The sequence below is a fragment of the Perca flavescens genome, chromosome 8, assembly GCF_004354835.1.
Source record: "Perca flavescens isolate YP-PL-M2 chromosome 8, PFLA_1.0, whole genome shotgun sequence".
Taxonomy (NCBI): Eukaryota; Metazoa; Chordata; class Actinopteri; order Perciformes; family Percidae; genus Perca; species Perca flavescens.
Genome location: NC_041338.1, coordinates 35325628 through 35351791, shown reverse-complemented (window position 1 = coordinate 35351791; position 26164 = coordinate 35325628). Strand labels below are relative to the sequence as shown.

The 26164-nt window shown below is 40.5% G+C and overlaps 1 protein-coding gene across 4 annotated transcripts in view; it reads left to right on the top strand.

Moving 5' to 3' along the window:
- Positions 1 to 6341: 6341 nt before the first annotated feature.
- Positions 6342 to 26164, top strand: part of LOC114559609 (voltage-dependent calcium channel subunit alpha-2/delta-4) — a 245186-nt gene continuing 225363 nt past the window's right edge. For all 4 annotated transcript variants that reach the window (XM_028584356.1, XM_028584355.1, XM_028584354.1 and 1 more), the window contains exon 1: positions 6342 to 6693. The gene's annotated coding sequence lies outside the window, so the exon portion shown is untranslated. The remainder of the gene's footprint in view (positions 6694 to 26164) is intronic.

The following is a 26164-nucleotide window of genomic DNA, read 5'->3' as shown; positions in this document are numbered from 1 at the left end:
GACTTAAAGTGACAGGCGCTAAAACGGAACATTTCAGACAAAGGGTGAATGCAGGTATATTCAGACAGACAGTATGCAAAAAATAATGTGTTTTATGAACATTAAAGCATGTAAACACGTTCTAGTTGAAACCCAAAATACAAGAAAATGAGCATGAAATGGGACCTTTAAAGCTATTTCATTTTGCATGAAGATGGTTGGATATAAACATGAATATTTGCGTCAAATATCAACAGAAGTTTCAGCCAAAGAAAGCATTTTAACGAGTGAAGACTGAAATTTCTTTATTATTGTTTATTAAAAGGATTCCCATTAGCTGATGCCATAGCAGTCAGCTACTCTTCCTGGGGTCCACAATAGACACACAATACATACACATTACATCACAGACATCCCATTATAAGAATATATGTAAAATTACATCAATGTGCAATACACTTACTCACGCGCCCACATACATACACATGCAGGTGTACATCCCCAAACATGCACACACGTACATTTCCCTTAAACAAGAGATCAAATTAACCGTCACATATAGTAACTATCCCATTATAAATAACCCAAATGTAAAACCTAGTACTAGAACATATTAAAAAGATATTAAAGGTTAACTACTGTCAACCTGGACCCTATGTTCCAATGTTTTTGTGTCTAAATGACTGATGATGGGAACAACAATCTTTGACATTGGTCCAGTATGAAGCGAGATCTCTGCAGTCGGCAGCGGAGAAACAAGCTACAATCTAAGTTAATAGGACGATAGTCCAGCTTGTATTTACCTTCACTAAAGTGCTCGTGTTGCCGCTGACAGACTCAGATTAATATTCTAAGTGTCTGACAACATTATGGAAAGGATTTCTAAGGAGGTCGACCTTTCTGTTAAAGAGTAAGATCCTTTTTTTAAACATGAAAACATCCCACCAGACTCCATGTAAATAAACAGTGATTTTAGCATCGTAAAATACACTTCATTCACAAGACAGACACAAATTAAAACTATGAAAAGCCGTTTAGAGTCGTCTTACCACTTTTTCAACCATCACAACTCAAGTTTTGGTTGAAATAAACACATAGTTTACTGATTTACATGTGAACATATGTTGGCTCTATGCACGCTAAAAGTATTGCTTTTTTAAAGTCTGGAGTTTGGTGGGTTTAGCGCACTATATTCATACATCATACAAAAAAAAGACACCTAAAGGACAGACACCTAAAATAATATAGCCTATATAACAATGACAAGACAAGCACACACACCACCAGGCAGGCCTAGTTACATTCAAATTGCCATAACAGGCTGTAGTCAGTTCCTATGTTGTTAATTGAGACAAAGCAGGGTCCACTGCGACTAAAACCGGTTGCCATATCTTGATGAATCCCTTGACATTGTCATGCAGGGTATAAGTCCATTTTTTTCAAAACTTCCCATACCAATCGTCCAGTGCAGTGGTGTTCTTAGATAGCCAGAACTTGAGAATGGTCTTCCTTGCTACGTACAAGAGTATGCCTATATATTTAGCATTGTAGGCACTTTTTGCACTGTCCACTTTAGCTGCTAAAATGCACTGGAGGGGTGACAGTTTCAGATATATCCAGCCAAAGTTATCACTTCCTCCTTCACATCTCTCCAAAAACTGTTGTATCTTTACACAGTTCACTGTACACTTTTTGAGGCATCAGCTTTCGAACACGTTCGGTGCCTCTAAAACATGAGCTACAGGCTGAAGGAAGGAACTGGTCTCTCTCTGTAACAGGTGGAGGTCTGAGCTGAGAGCTTGATGGGTTTCACAGCCTCGCACAGTTTCTGCTGGTGGTTTTATATAAACACTCTACGTTACGACCGCCAGCCGGTATCAGGTTTAATATCAAACCTGCTGAAGCTCACGTTCACTGCGTCTCGAGTGGGGGGTGGGCGCTGCAGCATTCAGGGTACAAGGTGGGGGGGGTAACCTGAGTGGGCGTGGAGAATCAGGCTGCACCTCTTAATACATCCATGGGCTGCACGCTCAGGTGAGTTCAGACCGGGAGAAAAGCTGCCATGATTCAACGTTTCTCCAGATTTTTCTTGAAAAGACAATTCCTGTTGGAGAAATATAATCCAGTTCATCCAGAAAAATGCGCTTGAGTTTTTCTGTGATTTTTGCGGGCAAAAATCCTTGATTATGTGGCACGTTTTCTTAAAAAATGATGATGCGATGGAATATGCGGGATATTTATGCAATTTTATGTGATTAAATTACGGAAACTTGCAAAAACTGCGGTTTGATGAAAAAGAGAAAACAAAGTGACCCTAACCCCCCCCAACACCCTGCTTTTCGATGATGTTCACGTCGCGTAATTACGTCACTTCATAACGTTCCCATGGCAACAGGGGGAAATGGCTGCTCTTGTGTGAAGTACATTTTTCAACTTTCTGCTAAGATATGTGACTTTTTTTGTAACGAAAATGCGGGGATTATGAAATCATGCATAAATATGCGGACTTTGGCTAATTATGCGTTGAATTATGCTATCGCACAATCACGTTTTTCTGGAGGGACTGATAACCAAAGTTCCTCTATAGAGAGCCGAAGTCACGCCCTTCTACTTCCTGGTCCACGGGACCTTAATTTGGAAAAAAATATGAACGAGAGTCAATGGAGAGATAACAATTATTTTTTGATCCCGTTTGAATTGAGCCATGGATTACACACGCGATGTTCGTCAATTTAAAACCTTATTTTCCAACCGAAGAAAGTCTCCATTTATTGTTAAACTGTTGAAGTATAATACAGTGAAAATACGTAAGCTGGTAGCTGCGTAGCTGCTGCTCTCCCCGGTACGTTCTACAAACACGCTGAAGGACAGCCGCTGTCCAAAACGTCCGTATTTTACGAGTTCGGAGTGTGAACGGGTTGAAAAATCTTAAAAAGAGGTGACAGCAGGATGGAAATAAAACTGACACAACAAAGCGTAAATCGTGGACTTGAAGTACACACATAGAGACCGAAGCTGCAGCGTCAGCAGTGCAAACACCGGTGGAGCATCTGGAAACTTCATCCCCCCGCACCCTACACCCACCCAGGCTGCAGGCCCGGGACACTCTGCAGGGTGGAGGACCTGCAGGGGACAGCAGGGAAGTGTCTGGGGGGGGGGGGACAAACGATCCTGTTATGTTACGGAACGGGGCACCACGACCTGGAAGTCTTGTTTCTACATCACACTCAACGTGGTAGACCAATCTCTCCACAGCCACCCTGCATGGGAACCCACAACACTGGCAGGGTGCGAGGGAAAGTCTGCAGGGCTAAACTACTGGAAACAGTGGAGATAATCTCCAGTTTATTACCTGTTACACAATATACACTCTGAAAAGACTCTGAAAAGACTAAAGTCTGACACCATCTCACATCTAAAGACAGTCTATCATAATGTCACTGGAACTTTTGAACGATATCCATCTAATACCCAGCAGAAGACTTTAGAAAGCTTCTGAAAGGACTCTGAAAAGACTCTACATCAGGGCTGTCAAACTCATTTTCCCAGAGGGCCACACTGGAAAGAGGGGATCACACCAAGGGCCAGACATGGAGAGACGTGCTTTTTGTTACTGCATGTCACTTTTTTTTTAAACATTTTGGTAGCTTTTTTCCTCATTTTTGTTGTTTTTGTTCCGACTTTTTTGTGATCAGACATTTGTCACCTTTTTTGTAAATTTGTAAATTTTTCTGACATTTTTGTACGCTTTTTGTCACATTTTTGTTGGCATGAAGCCCTACAAAAGTCCTCAAAAGAGTTTCTTAGCCATCGTAGAATTGAGCTACATTTTTTGTAGCTACAACTTGTTCACAGCCTGAATATGAAAACTCTCTCTCTGCTTCAGGGGGAATTTCTGAGTCTGAGTCTGAGTCTGCAAATCTGCCAAATTCTGCTTGGAAGGTCAAGTAATTACATTTTATAAAAACACTTTCCTGTGTTTTTGGTTTGGCGCACAACTAGGCGAGCCAAAATCTATTGTAAAGCCAAATTGACATACTGTTAGCATCCCATTGACTCCCATTCATTTTGACGTCACTTTGAAAGCGAATAACTTTACATCTAAAGTGTTTAAAGACTCTATTTGTCCATTGTTTATTTCTAAAGAAACACAACCATGTATAAAAGGCTCCATTACCTTGTAGCTCACGTTATGGCTCCGTAGCAGATGCTTTTATAAAAATAGGCTAACGATTGGGTCATAACCACGAGACTTACTGTCACACAGTAGACACTCAACCTTGACAAGACTGAGCTCCTTTTCCTTCCAGGGAAGGGCTCTCTTACCCAGGACCTGACTATAACAATTGACAACTCTGTGGTAGTCCCGACCCAGACTGCTAGAAACCTGGGTGTGACACTTGTCGACCAACTCTCCTTCACTGCCAACATTGCTGCAACCACCCGATCGTGCAGATACATGCTGCATAACATCAGAAGGGTACGTCCCCTTCCAACGCAGAAGGCGGCTCAGGTTCTGGTTCAGGCTCTACTCATCTCACGTCTAGACTACTGCAACTCCCTCCTGATTGGCCTGCCTGCATGTGCCATCCGACCCCTGCAGCTCATTCAGAACGCAGCAGCTCGACTTGTCTTCAACCTCCCCAAGTTCTCTCCCACTACTCCGCTCTCTTCACTGGCTACCAGTGGCTGCCCACATCTGCTTCAAGACACTAGTACTTACATACAGGGCCACGAACGGATCAGCCCCAGCTTACATCCAGGACATGGTCCAACCATATACCCCAACCCGCTCACTTCGCTCTGCATCAGCCAAACTGCTTGCTGCCCCCTCACAGCGAGGGAGAACTAATCACTCAACCAAATCCCGACTGTTCACTGTCCTGGCTCCTAAATGGTGGAACAAGCTCCCCATCGACATCAGGATGGCTGAAAGCCTACCCATCTTCTGCTGAAGGCTAAAAACACATCTCTGCCCGACTACACCTCGGATAAAATATAAAAAAAAAAACCAAAAAAAACTCTTGAACCTGCACTTTTATACGTTTCTTTGTAGCTTTGCTTATTTAGAGCTAATGTATTTGCACTTACTACTTGTTGTCTAGAGTTTGGACCTTCTCAGTTGAATGCACTTAATTGTAAGTCGCTTTGGATAAAAGCGTCAGCTAAATGACATGTAATAATAATAATAATAATAATAATAATAATAATAGAGGAATTACCGTTTAGTACAGGAGAAGCTTTCAGGCAGTTTGGACTTTATGAGCTGTTTAGGTTTAATTACTAATGTTAACTAGCATGTTAGTGATCAATAATTAGCCTGTGTCTATGTTATCTCCTTACACATACCTACGCTCTCCGTCTCTGTGAGATTGGGAATGATTGAGATTTCTCTCGGCACAGCTACCAGAAGACTTCACACTTTCAGACACGTTGCTCACGTCACATCTACGTTGTCTCTGTCAGTTGGAGGCTGCTCAGGAAAGCAAGAGATCACCGGAAAGTATTAAGTCAGTCTTTTTTCCCGTCTTGACGTTCCGACGTTGTGTTGTAGATCATATTTTCCTTTGTGTATATCTTTAATGTTTTCTTCTTGCATTATGCTGATGTTATGTCAAACTTTATATGCGTGTATTTGCGTTCTCAGTCCTCAGGACGCAGGTTTATATATGATCTATCCGTCCACACTTTTCAGGAGTATAGGCCCGTGTGTTTGTGTAGCTCGGTGAGCTTTGACCTGCTGACTCAGTACGACAGGTGTCTGTCCATCTGGGAAAGACATAAAAGCTCTGATCTGCTCAGGAAACTCTGCTTTTACTGTTTTATGACCTCAACTCATCCTGATTGATACACATACATTAAATCCAGCTATTGGTCCAGTTTAAATCACATTGAATGACATTTTATTCCAGAAAACATAATTTTTTTTGTATGTTTTTTGTTACAGATGACAGGTTTATGGAGTGATAAAAATATATGTCCAAAATTACCTCTGTAAAAACCCTTTGACTCTAATACAGTATGTCAACAAAATAAAACAGGAATTTTGAATCTGGCAATGTTTACATTTCTGTTCTGGAAATGTATGCAAATGAGCACACATTTTATAAGAGAACGCCTCATTTGCATATTTAAACATTACATTTAAGAAAACAAATATTTGTCTTGATGTAAATAATCAACTAGGGAAGTTTCATGGTGATTTCTGTTAGTTAAATATTTTAGCCAATTCACCTTTAGGGTCTTGCCTTAAATGGGTGAAACAGCGCCTCTCTGGGTTACAACGGCAGCTACATGTTAGCCAATGAGAGCGGTAAGAAAAGGTAGTGCACCCGTCCGTGTAGGCTCTACGGCGAGAGAGAAGCAGGTGAAAGGGACAGAGTTGGTTAATCAAACGGTAGGGTGGATGCGGTCGCCGTAATGTCCTCGGGAAACTGTCAATGGTGTGGGAAAACTGAGTCAGTTGCTTTCTAATAATTAAATCAAACAACCGGCATAGTCAAAAAAAAAAAAAAAAAAAAAAAGACAAACGGGATATTTAGCTAACGATAGCTAGCTGACACCATTCACAGTGTTTTAGCCATGGTAGCTACTAGCTACTAGTCAGGAGTTCTGGCTCTAACCGCCAAAAAGCAGCAAGTTCAGCGGGACATTGTGATGTTGATTTGGACCGATAAACCTCCATGAAGGACCGGAGAACGGCCTTCAAAAGACGTGAGTCAAATACAACCCTTTCTGTCTGTATGTTTGTTGGTGTTACTGCTGGATAAATGTCCCCTGCCGTGGCTCTGTGTATTTCCTGGCTCTGTATTTTTAACCGTTGATGGCTGTGTGTATTTCCTGGCTCTGTATTTTTAACGTTGATGGCTGTGTGTATTTCCTGGCGCTGTGTGTATTCCGGCTCTGTATTTTTAAAGTGATGGCTGTGTGTATTTCCTGGCTCTGTATTTTTAACCGTTGATGGCTGTGTGTATTTCCTGGCTCTGTGTTTTTAACCGTTGCTGGCTAATTTTTTACCTGTGTAAAAGTACAAAAGTATTAGCATCAAAACACCCTTAAAGTACCACAAATAGAGAGAGCTAAAAAAAAAGAAGCTTAGTAAAAATTGTCCTCAAAACGAATGATTAACTAGCTAACTCTCTGGTGTGAACTTAAACCTTTAAATAAGGGGGGTCAAACACACTTCACTAAGGGCCACCAGAATCACATCAAGGGCCAGACATGTAGTTTTTTGACATGCTTTTATTTCATCGAAAAAGTCAAATGCCTTTTGGACATTTGTCGCATTTTTTTTGTCGCTTTTCCCAACTTTTTGGTCGCTTTTTCACAGTTTTTGTTGCTTTTATTTTTTTGCCACTTTATTTTTATTTATTTTTTATTACTTTCGACACATTTTGTTGACACAAAGCCCTACAAAAGTCAGCAAAAAAGTTCCTTAGCCATCGTTGAGTTTAGCAAATCAAGCAAAACAAAGATTACATTTTAAAAGCAGCTACCACATAGCTGGCTCACAACAAGTGAGTGTCGCATAATTGCAGTTTGATGTTGTCTTTTTGGTGTGGCGCACAACTAGGCGGGCCAAAATCGATTGAATTGATATGTGCGGGCCTTATCAAAATGTGTGAGGGGCCGGATTTGGCCCGCGGGCCTTGAGTTGAGTGGAATGAGTGTGTGATTTGCACCTTGTGTCAGAGTACAAGTTGATTAAAATGTTGTAGTTTTCAGGTAGTACATAATGATTTATTTTTCAGGTTTTTGTTGAAGTGCTCATATTATGCTCATTTTCAGGTTCATAATAGTATTTAGAGGTTGTACCAGAATACGTTTACGTGGTTTAATTAAACCATATTTTTTTGTTGTACTGCACATTGCTGCAGCTCCTCCTCCTTTCACCCTGTGTGTTGAGCTCTCTGTTTTAGCTACAGAGTGAGACATCTCAGTGCTGTAACATCTTTGTTGGGAGTCGCACATGCTCAGTACTTAGCGTAATAAGGACTACTAGCCAGTCAGAAGCAGAGTATGAGGGCGTGCCATGCTAGCAGCTAGGTGAGCATTATAACGTGTGTTACAAAGTGACCACGTTTGTCTCTGAAGTAAAGGCTGGACTACAATAGAGCTGTTTGTGAACAGTGTTTTCTGTTGGAGATGGTAACTCCCTTTGGGGAGGACTTTGGGCTTTTTCACTTTGTAACCCTATAACGTGCACAAAAAAAGATATATAACACAATAAAGGAAAGGGGAAAAGCCAAAAAGTGTAATGTGAGCACTTTAAACTCCGGTGTATCAAGTTCTCTCATGTTCTTCTAATGATCCTTTAGTTAAATCGCCACACACACACACACACACACACACACACACACACACACACACGTTAAAGTGCTGTTTTCCACCACGACTCATTCATCTTCATCACTGAGACACGTCGTTTCCACACATTCAGCTTTATAAATCATACATTGATGATGTTTTGTCTCTGCTTGTTCAGGCTAACAGGTTTGGGGGGTGGAGGGGTGGGGGTGGTAGACATTAAGTTACAGGTTACTTCCTGTGGCCCCTGGCCCTCGAGAACAGCTGTAATTCCCCCAATTATCACAGTGTCACAGGCTTAAGGTTCAAGCTCCAGGCCTGCAGAGGTGTTTCAGCTGAACAGCCCAGGGTTTCCCCCCCCCGCCATTAGAGGGCTTAGGTGCAGGACCCGAGCCGGTTTACACCGCACCTGAGCCGAATGAACGCAACTAAATTACTTCTCTCACATCCGATTGATGTAGTTTGTCCCCAGTGGACTTCTTTAGCGAGGTTTGTCTTTAAGCTTTTTGAGTGTTATGTATTTACACTACCGGTCACTTAGAAATGTCCATTCTCCTCCATTACAGACAGAATACCAGCTTAGGTCAGTAGGGCTGTCCTCAACTAAAGAAATTCTTAGTCGACTAACACTTATAGGATTTTGTCGACTAATCGATTAGTTGATTTTATTAGTTGATCCGTATTTTTCGGACTATAAGTCGCTCCGGAGTATAAGTCGCATCAGTCAAAAAATGCGTCATGAAGAGGAAAAAAACATATATAAGTCGCACCGGACTATAAGTCGCATTTATTTAGAATATAAATACAAGAGTTATTCAACTACACAATAGCACACAGAACAATACGCTCAATACGGTAGGTGTCCGGTATGTTAACGTAACACATTAACAGTTATTGAACTATACAATAGCACACAGAACAACTAGCTAGCAGGGCGTGGAGCACGGAGGTATTAAAAGGCGTGGAGACGTAACTGCACCGTGAACGAGCCCCTCCCGACTCCTTCCTCCAGCTCTGGCCGTCTCGCTTTCAGCCCACGATTAGCCGATTAGCTTTCTTTGTTTTCTTCATTGCAGTAAGAGTCACCTTTTCGCCAGTCTCCCTCATAAGTTTCTCCCTCATTTCAAACTCTCTTTCTGCTGCTCAATTACCGTTTTCGGGGCTGCATATTTTACTCTCTGCAGTTTGTCATCTCTTTTCTTTCTCAGTTGTCTTTAGGAGGAGCGTTCTAGTTGTCACAAGCCTAGAGCGCCCTCTCTCGGCTGTAGACGGTAATGTTTTCAGTATGAATTCACATGTAAAAACATGTTAAATTATATATATTTTGATATATAAGTTGCACCTGACTATAAGTCGCAGGACCAGACAAAGTAGGAAAAAAAGTGCGACTTATAGTCCGGAAAATACGGTAATTGACAGAGCTTTGCGCTTTGAGAGGTGGTTAAGACTAGAAAAGCACAATATAAATGTAGTTAATTAACCATCTGTAAAACTGAGTTTCTCCACAATTAATCCTGCAAAACCCACTTTAAATCTTGTGTTTACCATAAATGTGCTCAGAAGTGTCCTGAAATAAATAATTAAGCATGAATAAGCATAAAAAATGACTAATCGACTAAAGAAATCTTAGTCAACTAAGACCAAAACGACCGATTAGTCGACTAATCGACTAAGAGGTGCCAGCCCTAGAAGTCAGTTGCATTGTGTGTTTTTAACCAGGGCAGCAGTTTCCATATTACATTATGTGCTTATTACATAATTTGCAAAAAGGTTCTCCAATACATGGGTTTCTCGGCAACGTCATCACTGCTTGCGCATGCAACCGGGGGGCAGAAAGAAGACGTGTTTAGCTAGCTAGTAGAGGCATAGCGTAAGTCAAAATGCCAAGGAGTTGTTGCGTAGTTAATTGTACAAACAGAGCCAGTGATGGGTGCCTGATGTTTAACATACCTAGGGGGAAGCATGCTTTTGCCAAAAACCGGCGGAGGTTATGGCTTCAAGCCATAAGAGGGGCAGATTGGGGTCATATGCAAGAGTCAGGCTCCCATTGGATCAATCAGAAAAGTTGCAGCTTGTTGTTGTTCAGCTCCGTGATATCTACCTGTCAGGGCTGTGGTACTCGAGTCCGGACCATAGACAATTAAAGGTCCGGACTCGAGACAAGTTTAGACAGCTAGCTAAAGCTACGCCAATGTTTTGCTAACGTTAGCGCAACAGTGTTAGCCTAGCCTACTAGGTAAATATTACGACTGCCTTCGGAGTTACTATATCGATATAGTAAACTCCGAAGGCAGTCGTCTGCTTCCACGTTGCCAACATAAGACCTGTGGCGTTAGTGCTCATTTTGTACATAACTTTATTGAATGAAATATTAAGCTTTGCTCCTCTGAGATGGGTGGGGTTTTTGTTACGTTACATACAAAGCTAACTGGCTATAGTTAGCCTACATTAGCTAACGTTGCCGAGACAGTGGCAGTAGAGCTTCGGCGAGCTAACCAAGACAGTGTTATGACCCTCTCGCCCACAATCAACCTCTGCTGCGAAAAACAATCAACCTGCAGTGAACTAACATATCTTACCTTTTCCCAGAAATCCTGGCCATTATTTTAAGACATATACCAACCATTAGGGTACACTCATGAGTAACCCTGCTGCTAACATGGGCTATTACATTAGCCTAAAATGATAATTATAGCCATACATATATATCACAGTAACACTGCAAAATTAAAGACCGACAAACAGATGCTACTAAAATCATGTTTTATTGAGTCAGCAGTTATATACAAACAATAAGGAAAGCTTAAAGGAATACGCCACCGGAATGCATGTTGAAAGTCTAGCCGCAAGGTTTCCCCATTGGAATGAATGGCAAACAGAGCTATAGCTCTCCAGCTCACAACAAATGATTAAATTGTAATCGGTCAAAAACGTTAGCTGTGTAAGACCATAGAGTATGTGTTATATAAATACCATGACGAAATTCAAAGTTTAAATATATGCAATGTATGTCGAAAGTCTAGCGGCGAGGTTTCCCCATTGGAATGAATGGCAAACAGAGCTACAGCTAGCTTCTCATAACGAGAGCTCTCCAGCTCACAAAAAATGATTCAATTGTAATCGGTCAAAAACGTTAGCTTTGTAAGACCATAGAGTATGTGTTATATAAATGCCATGACGAAATGAAGGGACTAAGACAATGTGCACTGAGACAAAAATGCGTTTGCATTATCGGACCAGCTCACCAATCTGGTATGCGCACGCAGCCTGTAATGTTTGTAAACAGGAAACCTGTCTATGTTTTCTCAGTTAGCCTTTTAAAATGCAACGCTCCAATTAACGGATAACAGAAGTTCTACGAGTTACAGTTCTCGAGGACGCATGCACACACGTGACAGCACGCTCTCTTTCTCCTTTCTCTCAACTTCTCCGCTGTGTGTGGCGCGTGTCGGCGCCATTCTCCCACATGTAGGGAACCTGGTGAGTTAACCTGCAACATGTCAGCTGTTTGGACATTCTTCAGCGTGTGGTCAGAAGATAACAAGTTTACAATATGCAACACCTGCAAGGAGACAGTAGAGCGTGGAGGGACCACACCAAAAACCTAAATCACATTTTTGTGTGTGATATTGGATGTGAAAAGAAGGATTTAAAGTATTAGTGGACCACTAAGGTCTATATAAGAGACTTCAGATACAGTATTAGGGGACCACTAAGGTCTATATAAGAGACTTCAGATACAGTATTAGGGGACCACTAAGGTCTATATAAAAGAGACTTCAGATACAGTATTAGGGGACCACTAAGGTCTATATAAGAGACTTCAGATACAGTATTAGGGGACCACTAAGGTCTATATAAAAGAGACTTCAGATACAGTATTAGGGGACCACTAAGGTCTATATATAAGAGACTTCAGATACAGTATTAGGGGACCACAAAGGTCTATATAAAAGAGACTTCAGATACAGTATTAGGGGACCACTAAGGTCTATATAAAAGAGACTTCAGATACAGTATTAGGGGACCACTAAGGTCTATATAAAAGAGACTTCAGATACAGTATTAGGGGACCACTAAGGTCTATATAAAAGAAACTTCAGATACAGTATTAGGGGACCACTAAGGTCTATATAAAAGAGACTTCAGATACAGTATTAGGGGACCACTAAGGTCTATATAAAAGAAACTTCAGATACAGTATTAGGGGACCACTAAGGTCTATATAAGAGACTTCAGATACAGTATTAGGGGACCACAAAGGTCTATATAAAAGAGACTTCAGATACAGTATTAGGGGACCACTAAGGTCTATTTAAAAGAGACTTCAGATACAGTATTAGGGGACCACTAAGGTCTATATAAAAGAAACTTCAGATACAGTATTAGGGGACCACTAAGGTCTATATAAAAGAGACTTCAGATACAGTATTAGGGGACCACTAAGGTCTATATAAAAGAGACTTCAGATACAGTATTAGGGGACCACTAAGGCCTATATAAAAGAGACTTCAGATACAGTATTAGGGGACCACTAAGGTCTATATAAAAGAAACTTCAGATACAGTATTAGGGGACCACTAAGGTCTATATAAAAGAGACTTCAGATACAGTATTAGGGGACCACAAAGGTCTATATAAAAGAGACTTCAGATACAGTATTAGGGGACCACTAAGGTCTATATAAAAGAGACTTCAGATACAGTATTAGGGGACCACTAAGGTCTATATAAAAGAGACTTCAGATACAGTATAAGGGGACCACTAAGGTCTATATAAAAGCATCCAAAAAGCAGCATGTCATGGGACCTTTTAATGCTTTGTATCTTGTCAACATTTCAGTCCATTTTCACACGCTCTCTCTCTCTCTCTCGCTCTCTCAACAGTAAGCAGGTCAAAGGTCAGCGCCTACCGCCTTTAAACCAGATATTGCAGATATTCCTGGGTTCCCATTCAGTCCACCAATGCTGTGAAGAAACCTCCAATTAACTGAAGTGTAAATTCCTGCAGAAAGCAGCTCCGTGGCCTCAGAACGTCTCTCTTCACCCGGGATGCTATTTAAAGGAGGAATCTGGTCCCAGGGCTTAGAGGGCGTCCATAGCTCACATTCCCAACCAGAGGCACTCAAAGTCTTCAGGCTTTATTTTGGGAACACACGGTTATCCTGACTCCTCGTCGCAGCGCTCGGACTCTTGTTTCAGTGAAGCGATTTCCCCACCCACCCCCCACTTCCTGTTGTTAAGTAATTTAGTGTCTCCTGCTAACATTAAGCTTTGTGCTGCACAGGCTGGAAATAACCATTTGTGTGGAGATCTTTTAATAACTTGATTTTGGGGGGTGTCGACTGGAAAATCAGCTCCACCAACTGTTTATCTCAATGCACCACCTCCAAATAGTCGCTTCTTCTTTGCCGATTTTTCTAGAAATTCTGATAAAATGTGTGTTTCATTTGGGTGGAAACGTGTCCAGTGATGGTTGATAGTTTGTTTGGCAGTCGTCCGCTGGTAGAGGTGTCAGTACATTGATTTTTGATTTTATTAGGATCCCCATTAGGTGATGCAGAACATCACCTACTCTTCCTGGGGTCTTTTCCTTGCATATATAGCTATACATATTCCTTTCCATGTATTCTAATAGTAATATATGATATCACAATGAATACATAAGCACATAATCTAGTAAAAATTCAATCTTACAACATCTTTGTTTACATATCAATATTCCTATACATAAAACTGAGTACAAAAATATGGTTACAGTTAGGGCTGCAACAACGAATCGATAAAATCGATGAAATTCGATTACTAAAAAAGTTGGCAAGGAATTTAATTATCGATTCGTTGTGTCGCGCAACTATTAGGCCACCTAGTCGCGGAGATAAAAAAAAGAATTGAGTTGAGTGCAGAGCGGAGCAGCGCGGAGCGAAAGAAAAGAAAAAGAGCAGAGCGGGGGTAGAGGAAATACGGAGAGAGACCGGAGAGACCCGTAACGTTGTTCTGAAACACTCGGCGGAGGCAGAGAAATCAGTACGACCCGAGTCATCCGAGGTGTGGGAGCATTTCACACTAAATAAATCAGACACGTGTTAATTGCAAGATAAGCAAAAGCGACACGGCATGGCACGGGCGCACCACGGTGATGAGTCAGCACCTATAACGTAAACCTGTTGGAGTCCTTGATGAGGAGGACGGGAGTTCAACAGCAGGGTAAAGTCACTACACTATCCTACTTCTGTTCCGGTCTGAAGGGAGGAACGTACCGTCCCTCCAGTAGCTCTTCTGGTGCTGCTGTTTACTCGTTATCCAGCTGACTAGCATGACAAGCTAGCGTTAGCTCGGTAATAACAGTAATAAATCAGGGGTGGTATAGTTTGCAAGACTAAAGACACGGTTTTATTCACTCGCCTTTTTTGGCCCATTAATTTTTCAATCTGTTGTCATGTATATATTATGTGCTTTGTCCCATATCAGTTATTGTTGACAAATATATTAGTGTGTGGTGTATAAACAAACTTAGCTTGCACTTACTACAATGATGGTAATAATTTAATGAATAAGTGTCTGTCTGTCTGTCTGTGTGTCTTGTCTGTATCTGCTATTTGGGTTACTTACCTTTACACAACTATTAACTAAAACAACAAGTATGTATGTATTGAGTTGATGTAAATTAATTATTTTTTTTTTTTATCCGATTCATCAATTAATTAAAAAAATAATCGACAGATTAATCGATTTATTAAAATATAAATTAGTTGCAGCCCTAGTTACAGTCTTAGGGCCCTAAGATGATCCTTTACTTGTTTTTTAAAACTTGATTTATTATGCGCTTTGGCAATCTCTGCTGGAAGTGAGTTCCAAGCAACCATCTCTCGATACGATTGTGTTCGGGCTCTAGGAACTTTAAAAAGACCTCTAGGGGCATGTCTATATTATGTATAGGTAGTAGGGCTGTCCTCAACTAAAGAAATTCTTAGTCGACTAACACTTATACAATTTTGTCGACTAATCGATTAGTTGATTTAATTGACAGAGCTGTGAGCTTTGAGAGGTGGTTAAGACTAGAAAAGCACAATATAAATGTAGTTAATTAACCATCTGTAAAACTGAGTTTCTCCACAATTAATCCTGCAAAAGCACCACTTTAAATCTTGTGTTTACCATAAATGTGCTCAGAAGTTTCTTGGAAATTAGTAATTCAGCATGAATAAGCATAAAAAATGACTTATCGACTAAAGAAATCTTAGTCGACTAAGACCAAAACGACCCATTAGTCGACTAATCGACTAAGAGGTGGCAGCCCTAATAGTTAGGTATTTATAGGGGCTGTGCAATTAATCGAAATGTAATCATGATTATGATTTTGGCTCCCAATGATTACAAAAACAGAATAATCGATAAAAATAAAAATAAAATAAACTCTAATTTTCTCTCGTGTTCTGAATGAAAAAATAAAGTTTCAATAGGAAAAGTATCGAGGCAAATTTCACAGTTGTGTCTTTTATTTTTACTGTTGATTTATTTAACTTTTTCCACTGTTTTTTTAAGTTCAATAACTGCAACATCTTTCCAGAAGTCAACGAGTAATCGTGTTTAAATTATCGTGATTTCAATATTAACCAAAATAATCATGGTGAGCGTGGCTGGTCGTCATAGCCACGCCGCAGGAAACTGCCGCGTCCTTACGCGACGCACACACAGAACGTTAAAGGTGTGTTGTTGCAGCCACAGCCAGAAGACACATTTAGTTTCTAAAGAAGCTGGAGGCAGCAAAAAAACATAAACAAAAACATCGCTGGCTAAACTATTTAAAAATATCGGGTTTGTTCAGGACACCCCTGTCTGTCGCTAGCAACGATGACGCAGTGATTAGTGACGATTCTCTCCGACCAATCAGGAGTCTGCAGGTTTGGTATCGCCTCAGCTCGCTTGGAACCTCGACGGAGGTGATGCTAAGAAAAAAGTACCGCCATTGGTCGAGTAGGTATTTTGGGATTCATCTCCCTGGGCCCAGGTATAACCGGGAAACACTGGAATGACAACTCAGATTTCGGTGGGTCATTTCGGTGCCACTTAAATTCCTGCGCGGCCCTCTGATCACACACGTTACAGGCAACGGAAGCTTCCCTAATGTGCAGTATGTGTTTTAGTGTGTGTGTGTGTGTGTGTGTGTGTTACTTCAGAAGAAATGCAGCTTCCTGTCCTCACCTTCAGCAGACATCTTCCTCTGACGCTACCAGCTGCTACAGGAAAAACAGTGTAATCCTGAGTCAGCAGGTCAGAGCTGACTTCATCTGGCTCTCAGAGTTCACCCACCTGCAGCACAGTTCACAAGTCAGGTTGATGTATTTATCAGTCCTTTTTAAAATGCTTCTTCAAGACTAAAACACAGGATTTATTTTTTTTTTTTGGGGGGTGGCGGTTTGTCCCCCTAACCCTTACCCTCTCATTGTTTCTTCACAGCTTTACTCACTCACTGGGTTTTAGGGTTAATTCACTTTTTACTCCCAGGCAACAGTGTTAAAGGAACACGCCGACTTATTGGGACTTTAGTTTATTCACCGTATCCCCCAGAGTTAGCGGCAGAGTTAATCTGCAGCCGGTTACCTCCAGGATCTGTGCTAAACTAGGCTAGCGGTGGGGGCGTCAGACAGAGTTAGGACACGCACGGAGATGAGAAGGGTCTGTATTAGGGTTGTGCAATTAATCGTAATTTAATCATGATTATGATTTCGGCTCCCAATTTTCACAAAAACAGAATAATCGAGAAAAACAATTATTTAGCTCATTACGTTTTGCAAGTAAACTCCTATTTATAAGTTTAAATAGGAAAGTTCACGGTTGTTTTTTTACTGTTGATTTATTTAACTTTTTCCACTGTTTTTTAAGTTCAATAATCTTTCCAGAAGTCAACAAGTAATCGTGTTAAATTATCGTGATTTGAATATTGACCAAAATAATTGTGATTATATTTTTTTCCATAATCGAGCAGCCCTAGTATGTATGGACTAATCTAACTCTGGGGGATACGGTGAATAAGCTAAAGTCCCAATAAGTCTGCGTAGAACTGGGCAATATATCGATATCATGATATGAGCCTAGATATCGTCTTAGATTTTGGATATTGTGATATGACATGAGTGTTGTCTCCTCCTGGTTTTAAAGGCTGCATTACAGTAAAGTGATGTCATTTCCTGAACTTACCAGACTGTTGTAACTGTTCTATTATTTACTTTTACCCACTTAGTCATTATATCCACATTACTGATGATTATTTATCTAAACATCTCATTGCGTAAACACCAATAGTCAACACTATTGCGGTATTGATATCGAGGTATTTGGTAAAAAATATCTTGATATCTGATTTTCCCCTATCGCCCAGCCCTAAGTCAGCGTTTTCCTTGTTTTTTTTTTAACATTTATTAAAACATATCCTTGACAAGACGTCTCACACAACATGGTACAGAAACAGGTAGTTTTGACATCCACTTATATAACCAATAATCGGCATGCTACTACGAACACACAGGAAGTGAGAGTATGCTTTCCTAATTGCAAGCCCCTGGTCCCAATTCAGCACACTATTCTCTTGTCAAATACTGTATGACAGGCTACCATCTCTCTAAATAAATAACCATCCTGAATTGTAGTTTTGCGGTTATACTTTCCATACAATTGACAGCTTTGACTCTTTGGGATACCACTGGTCTAGGGTGGGTGGGTGGGGCTTAAGCCGGATGTTCCTTTTTTTTAAATGAAAATCTAACGGACCGGTGACTTTCTCTCAAACGACACACACACACACACACACACACACACACACACACACACACACACACACACACACACACACACACACACACACACACTAGGGCTGCCACCTCTTAGTCGATTAGGGTAAACATACCCATTAAGCCCACCAAAATCTGAGTTCAGTTATTTTTCCTACATACTGACATAGTTTATTAACATAATAATTTGTTAAAATGTAAGATTAATCTCTCATTTGAAAATAAATGTATTTATGTGTAAATGTATTAAATGTGTGTGTGTCGTTCGAGAGAAAGTCACCGGTCCGTTAGATTTTCATTTCAGGCATTCGTAAATACGAACACATCACTCCAATTTTAGCTTCCCTTCACTGGTTGCCGGTTCGCTTTAGGGTCGATTTTAAAATTCTTTTATTTGTTTATAAGTGTCTTAACAATCAAGCTCCCCTCTATTTATCGGAGCTCCTAGAGCAATACACTCCTTCCAGGGATCTTAGGTCAGGGACACAGAAACTTTTATCCATACCACGGTACAGGTTAAAACACAGAGGTTATCGTGCCTTTGCCATTGCTGGCCCGACACTATGGAATAGCTTGCCCTTTCATATTATTCGCTCTGCTTCTGACTTGTCAGTTTTCAAGTCACTCTTGAAAACACACTTCTATTCAATTGCTTTTAATAGTGTTTAATTTGTTCTTAAATTTTTCTTGTTTTGTCTGTCGTGTGATATTCTATGGCTCTGTAAAGCACATTGGTCAGCTTGTCTGTATAAATAGTGCTGTATAAATAAACTTTGACTTGACTTGACTTGACTTATTTGTGTATGTTTTATCATATAAAATAAAGATATTTTATGAATAAAGTCAAAAGTCTGGCATGGGCTTAATTGGTACCTTGGCACCATTTAAGCCCACATGTGTTCCAAATAAGCCCACAACAAAAATCATTGACAAAATATAAGTAATTATTATTTTACAGTTAGTGAAAACACCAAATATGTATTCAATAATATGTCTTGCATTAACAAGTATCTAAAAAAAACATTTCATTTTATGTTTGGCTTGCTTTAGCCAATTTGTCACTTGAACCAATAACGACCATCATCAAACCACAAACATGACTTGAAGAGCAACTTGTGAAAAAAAATAAGACTACAATTATTATTCTGATAAGTTACATTCATAGGTTTTATTTTTTTTTTTAATATTGATAATATAACAATTTTAAAATTAGTAAAAACACTGACACTAAGTCATTAACCTGTCTTACATTAACATTATGTTACATTATATTAAGTATTAAAAAAAAAAGTTTGTTGGCATGCTTTTGCCAACTCATCATTACCTGCACTAATAACATTTTAACATCAGACATCAAACATGACTTGCAAAACAGCTCATAAAGTACAGCATTTTGATTTCTTGGTGGTTTGCCAGGTGAAAAGGGTCAGCACCCTTCAGGTTAGCCCGGCAGAGGATGAACCTCCGACATGCCTGATGATTTTAGGACAACTGCTGTAATTCTTTTTTGTTGTCATTTTTCTCACTGTAAACAAATGATTATGCAAATTAGGTTACATAACAATACTTGTGGCCAGTGTGTGAGCTGTGATGTACTCTTGTTAATGACGTCAGTAAGGTAAAAGAACATCAAAGTCACAAGATTACAGTAAAAATGAAAAAATTACAAATCTTTACATCAAAAATTCCTATCAAACTCATCATTTCAGGAATTTCCTATTGAAACACATGAGATGGGCTTAAATGGAACTTACTGGGCTTAAATGGTTCTACAGTAACTACCGGGGAAATAAAGATGATATGTTAACGCCAAAATGAAATACATTTATAAAGATATGCTTGGAGCCTAAATATGCTGTAAACTTTCCATCATAGTGTTTCCTCTGTTGCCAAACTTTCAGAATTATGAAGGTATTTTCATTCAAAGTTAGCTTGCGCTACCTGCTTTTTAGCTCACTGTATCATTTAAGCCCACCTTGGGGAAAAAAGGCATTTTTTAAAAATATTTAGCCCACCCAAACCATTTATTGTGTCTTAATTTGTAGATCGATGTATAATGAATCAGAAAACATTTAGTGTACATACTTAACATTTTTAAATCCTTCGGCAGTGTATCTATCAGTATGGCTATATTTTGACCTTGTGATTAGCTCGCTACGCTAACTAGCAAAACCGTTCTTTCCAAATGAAATCAAATAGTACAAATTGGCAAAAAACTACTTGATAATACACAACAATCAAATAATTAATCCCTCAATTTACATAATATGAATGTACTTACCAAGTTAGTGGATGTAAATTGTTGAAAATAGATTCCTTCTGAGGGGTCCCAAAACACCAAAGTTTTGAGGCGACTTTATGTGAGCCTCCTTGAGACTGCACTGATGTATGCTGGCATATCTCAACATTGACAAATGTGATTGGTTCTCAACAAAAACTGATGTGTAATTACGAACTTGTTAGTTTGGATGAAATAATGAGTAGTGTAAGACAGCCACCCTTTTTTTTTTTTTTTAAATTGACTTCAAAGTTGCAAGTGGGCTTAAATGGTGCCTGGGCTTAATGGGTACGTTTACCCTAGTCGATTAATCGGTCGTTTTGGTCTTAGTCGACTAAGATTTCCTTAGTCGATTAGTCATTTTTTATGCTTATTCATGCTTAATTACTTATTTCCAAGAAACTTCTGAGCACATTCATGGTAAACACAAGATTTAAAGTGATGCTTTTGCAGGATTAATTGTGGAGAAACTCAGTTTTACAGATGGTTAATTAACTACATTTATATTGTGCTTTTCTAGTCTTAACCACCTCTCAAAGCGCACAGCTCTGTCAATTAAATCAACTAATCGATTAGTCGACAAAATCGTATAAGTGTTAGTCGACTAAGGATTTCTTTAGTCGAGGACAGCCCTAAAGCACACACATCGCTACAGAAAAGTCTCCCAAGAAGGCCGGCCTGTCAGCAGGCGTCTGGCCTTGTTTCTGAGTGCTTTGGGCTGTAAGAGGAGAAAACTGCCCCCACCCTCCCTCTCCTCCTCCTCCTCGATGAAAAGCTCATTTAAAGCTCCGGGGTGCGATACATATGGCTGCTCCTTTTTTAAGAATCTCTCTTTTAACACTTGGCACACAAGTGCGAGAGAATGAGCGCTGCCCTGCGAGCTCGGGGTCGGGCTATAAATGGCTCCCAGGGGCCCGCTTCCAACTGATGAGGTCCAAACTCTGCCGGGGGGGCTGCTGGTCCAGCCGGGGCGGGGACGAGCCGCAGGGTTCAGGCCGGTGAAGAGCTGAAACCCAAGCGTCATTGAATATTTCATCGGCTGCGCGGAGAGTCAGCGCTGTTTTGGAAACGTGATAGTTTAGTGTCAAACAGTGGACTAGAGACGTGGACGAGGTTGCCAAGTTCAATGCCAAACACGACCAAGCAGCAAAATAATTCACCATTTCATGTTAACTGCTTTCTTACCAACTAGAGGTGTGAATCTTCACTGATCTCCTGATTCGATTCGATTACGATTATCATGTCTTCGATTCGATATCTCGATGCGTCACGATGCGTCAAACACAATGTATTTGATATAGGATATTTAATTCATAGCTTTTTAAGCTTCAAAAACCAAACGTTCTGCAGTGCTCTAATACTAAATAAACTGGATACATAAAACTATACAGCATGGCACCTCCTGAATGTGCAAAAACATACCAGAATATGTAAACAGAAAAGTTGCTAGGCCTACATTAAATAACAGAAATAATTGATTATGAGCCCGGCCGATTATCGATGCAGCATCGTCCATGTCTACGATTCGATGCATCGATTATTTTATTAATTTCAATACCTCTATTACTAGTTCAGGAGAGATTCTAAGAGCTTTTAGGTCTCGATTTCACCAAAAGTGGGCCACACCGGAAATGAGACTCACACACAGGGCCAGACATGTTTAGTTTATTGACATGCTTCTATTTTGAAAAAGTCAAATATCTTTGACATGTCTCATATAGGGGTGCGTGATATATCGACTCAATATCGCTATCGCAATATCACGCTGCGCAATATTATATCGAAAGTAGAAAAACGCTGGTATCGGGAAGTACTGGAGTTTATGCACCGTTCCGATACCACGTAATAAAGCCCTAAAGAAAATCTACATTAAAGTAGTTTATTTATGTTCTTTTTCCGTTATAACTGACTGTCAAACTGGAGAATAAAAGAAAGTTCTGGGGCATTCATTGTTTGTGTTTGTTCATGTTTCACAAAGAGTTTAACCTGAGCCAGACCGACAACAAAGATAGAAATCATATCACATCTATACAGGGATAGTAGTATACAGCTGTTAAAACATAATGAAATATATGACACTCTGGTATCGGATCGGTACTCGGTATCGGCCGATACGCAAGTTCAGGTATCGGAATCGGTATCGGGAAGCAAAAAAGGGGTATCGGGCCATCTCTAATCGAAAGTGCCGCGATAAGTATGCAACATATTTAGTTTATTTTGTGGAGCGCTGCGTCCCGTCCGTTGGCTGCGTGGCTGAGTTGTTTGATTTAGAGCTTGAAACGATGTAATGGTCATGTCTCATTGGCCTGTTACTGTGCCACGTGCACATGTGAGTGCACGTCAGCACACAGGGCCACTACGTGACAAACCCTATGGAGTTGGGTTGGGTGCATATTTCGACAGTGTAAGTGAAGAAATAGAGACAACAAAATGGAATGAATCAGAGAAGAGAAAGAAAAGTTGTGTCCTGTTCTCTTTATTTATATATTTTATACTGTCCAACCAGTAGAACATGTCCTGTTCTGTAGACATGGTCCTTATTTATATATTTTATACTGTCCAACCAGTAGAACATGTCCTGTTCTCTAGACATGGTCCTTATTTATATATTTTATACTGTCCAACCAGTAGAACATGTCCTGTTCTCTAGACATGGTCCTTATTTATATATTTTATACTGTCCAACCAGTAGAACATGTCCTGTTCTATAGACATGGTCCTTATTTATATATTTATAACTGTCCAACCAGTAGAACATGTCCTGTTCTATAGACATGGTCCTTATTTATATATTTATAACTGTCCAACCAGTAGAACATGTCCTGTTCTGTAGACATGGTCCTTATTTATATATTTTATACTGTCCAACCAGTAGAACATGTCCTGTTCTATAGACATGGTCCTTATTTATATATTTATAACTGTCCAACCAGTAGAACATGTCCTGTTCTGTAGACATGGTCCTTATTTATATATTTTATACTTTCCAACCAGTAGAACATGTCCTGTTCTCTAGACATGGTCCTTATTTATATATTTTATACTGTCCAACCAGTAGAACATGTCCTGTTCTCTAGACATGGTCCTTATTTATATATTTTATACTGTCCAACCAGTAGAACATGTCCTGTTCTATAGACATGGTCCTTATTTATATATTTTATACTGTCCAACCAGTAGAACATGTCCTGTTCTGTAGACATGGTCCTTATTTATATATTTTATACTGTCCAACCAGTAGAACATGTCCTGTTCTCTAGACATGGTCCTTATTTATATATTGTATACTGTCCAACCAGTAGAACATGTCCTGTTCTCTAGACATGGTCCTTATTTATATATTGTATACTGTCCAACCAGTAGAACATGTCCTGTTCTCTAGACATGGTCCTTATTTATATATTTTATACTGTCCAACCAGTAGAACATGTCCTGTTCTATAGACATGGTCCTTATTTATATATTTTATACTGTCCAACCAGTAGAACATGTCCTGTTCTGTAGACATGGTCCTTATTTATATATTTTATACTGTCCAACCAGTAGAACATGTCCTGTTCTCTAGACATGGTCCTTATTTATATATTTTATACTGTCCAACCAGTAGAACATGTCCTGTTCTGTAGACATGGTCCTTATTTATATATTTTATACTGTCCAACCAGTAGAACATGTCCTGTTCTCTAGACATGGTCCTTATTTATATATTTCATACTGTCCAACCAGTAGAACATGTCCTGTTCTCTAGACATGGTCCTTATTTATATATTTTATACTGTCCAACCAGTAGAACATGTCCTGTTCTCTAGACATGGTCCTTATTTATATATTTTATACTGTCCAACCAGTAGTCCTGTTCTCTAGACATGGTCCTTATTTATTTCTTCATGTTGGACCAGTCCAATATGACCGTCGGTTGAAATAAACCTTGTGTTGTATTTGTTATGAATCTATTTTGATGCGTTTTCCCATAACTTTTTTAATTTTACAGATGTTTAATAATATCAAAATTAATATATATTTCGCAGTATAACATGTTAATATCGTGCAACCCTCGTCTCATATAGCTTTCTCACTTACTGTACAGTTTGATCGACATAAAGTCAGCAAAAAAAGTTACTTAGCCATCATAGAAGAAAGCTCCAAAAAAATACAAAAACATGGAAAGAAAAGCTCCAAAAGTGACACAAAACTTTTAATGTTAACTAGGGCTGAAACGATTCCTCGAATAACTCGAATAATTCGATTACAAAAAATCCTCGATGCAAAATGACTGCCTCGAAGCTTCGTTAAATCAATGTTACCAACGTTGTATCGCTGACGGACGGTGTTTCCGCACGGAGCGTTATTACTGTTGCACAGACGCGGCTCAGTCTGCTGCTGGCGACCATGCTGGCGACACATGCCAGAGAGTAAATAGCGAGGGGCTAAGAGAAGAGACGGGCTGGAGAAAGAGACAGAAAGTGTCCAAAGTTTGGAATCAGTTCAATCGTAATTAAAACTAAAACTCTGTACAGTGTGTCTACTGCAAAATCAAAGTAGCTTAGCACGATAATAGCACGACGTCTAACTTAATCATCCATTCCACGAAGAGGACCGACTAAAGTAAATCACAGAGTCGTATGGACGATGAAACTACACCAAACACAACAACTACCAAAGACAAAGACAAGAAAATACGTAGTGCCTAGTGGTGACTACGATCTGATGAGCCGACGCGTTGACTATCCCTTCGGAAAAACAGCTGATTGTTGCGCATCTCTCTCTCTCTCTCTCTCTCTCTCTCTCTCTCTCTCTCTCTCTCTCTCTCCACGGAGAAACAGCTGATCAACGATCTAATAGCATAAGTGTAACAGAGCTGTGTGACATTATAATCAAATATCCATCCATCCATCCATCTTCGTCCGCTTATCCGGTGTCGGGTCGCGGGGGGAGCAGCTCCAGCAGGGGACCCCAAACTTCCCTTTCCCGAGCAACATTAACCAGCTCCGACTGGGGATCGAGGCGTTCCCAGGCCAGGTTGGAGATATAATCCCTCCACCTAGTCCTGGGTCTTCCCCGAGGCCTCCTCCCAGCTGGACGTGCCTGGAACACCTCCCTAGGGAGGCGCCCAGGGGGCATCCTTACCAGATGCCCGAACCACCTCAACTGGCTCCTTTCGACACAAAGGAGCAGCGGCTCTACTCCGAGCTCCTCACGGATGACTGAGCTTCTCACCCTATCTCTAAGGGAGACGCCAGCCACCCTCCTGAGGAAACCCATTTCGCCGCTTGTACCCTGGATCTCGTTCTTTCGGTCATGACCCAGCCTTCATGACCATAGGTGAGGGTAGGAACGAAAACTGACCGGTAGATCGAGAGCTTTGCCTTCTGGCTCAGCTCTCTTTTCGTCCACAACGGTGCGATAGATTGAATGCAATACCGCACCCGCTGCGCCCGATTCTCCGACCAATCTCCCGCTCCATTGTCCCCTCACTCGCGAACAAAACCCCAAGGTACTTGAACTCCTTCACTTGGGGTAAGGACTCATTCCCTACCTGGAGAAGGCATTCCATCGGTTTCCTGCTGAGAACCATGGCCTCCGATTTAGAGGTGCTGATCCTCATCCCAACCGCTTCACACTCGGTTGCGAACCGATCCAGTGAGTGCTGAAGGTCGCAGGCCGATGATGCCATCAGGACCACATCATCTGCAAAGAGCAGCGATGAGATCCCCAGCCCACCAAACTGCAACCCCTCCCCACCCCGACTACGCCTCGATATCCTGTCCATAAATATTACAAACAGGATTGGTGACAAAGCGCAGCCCTGG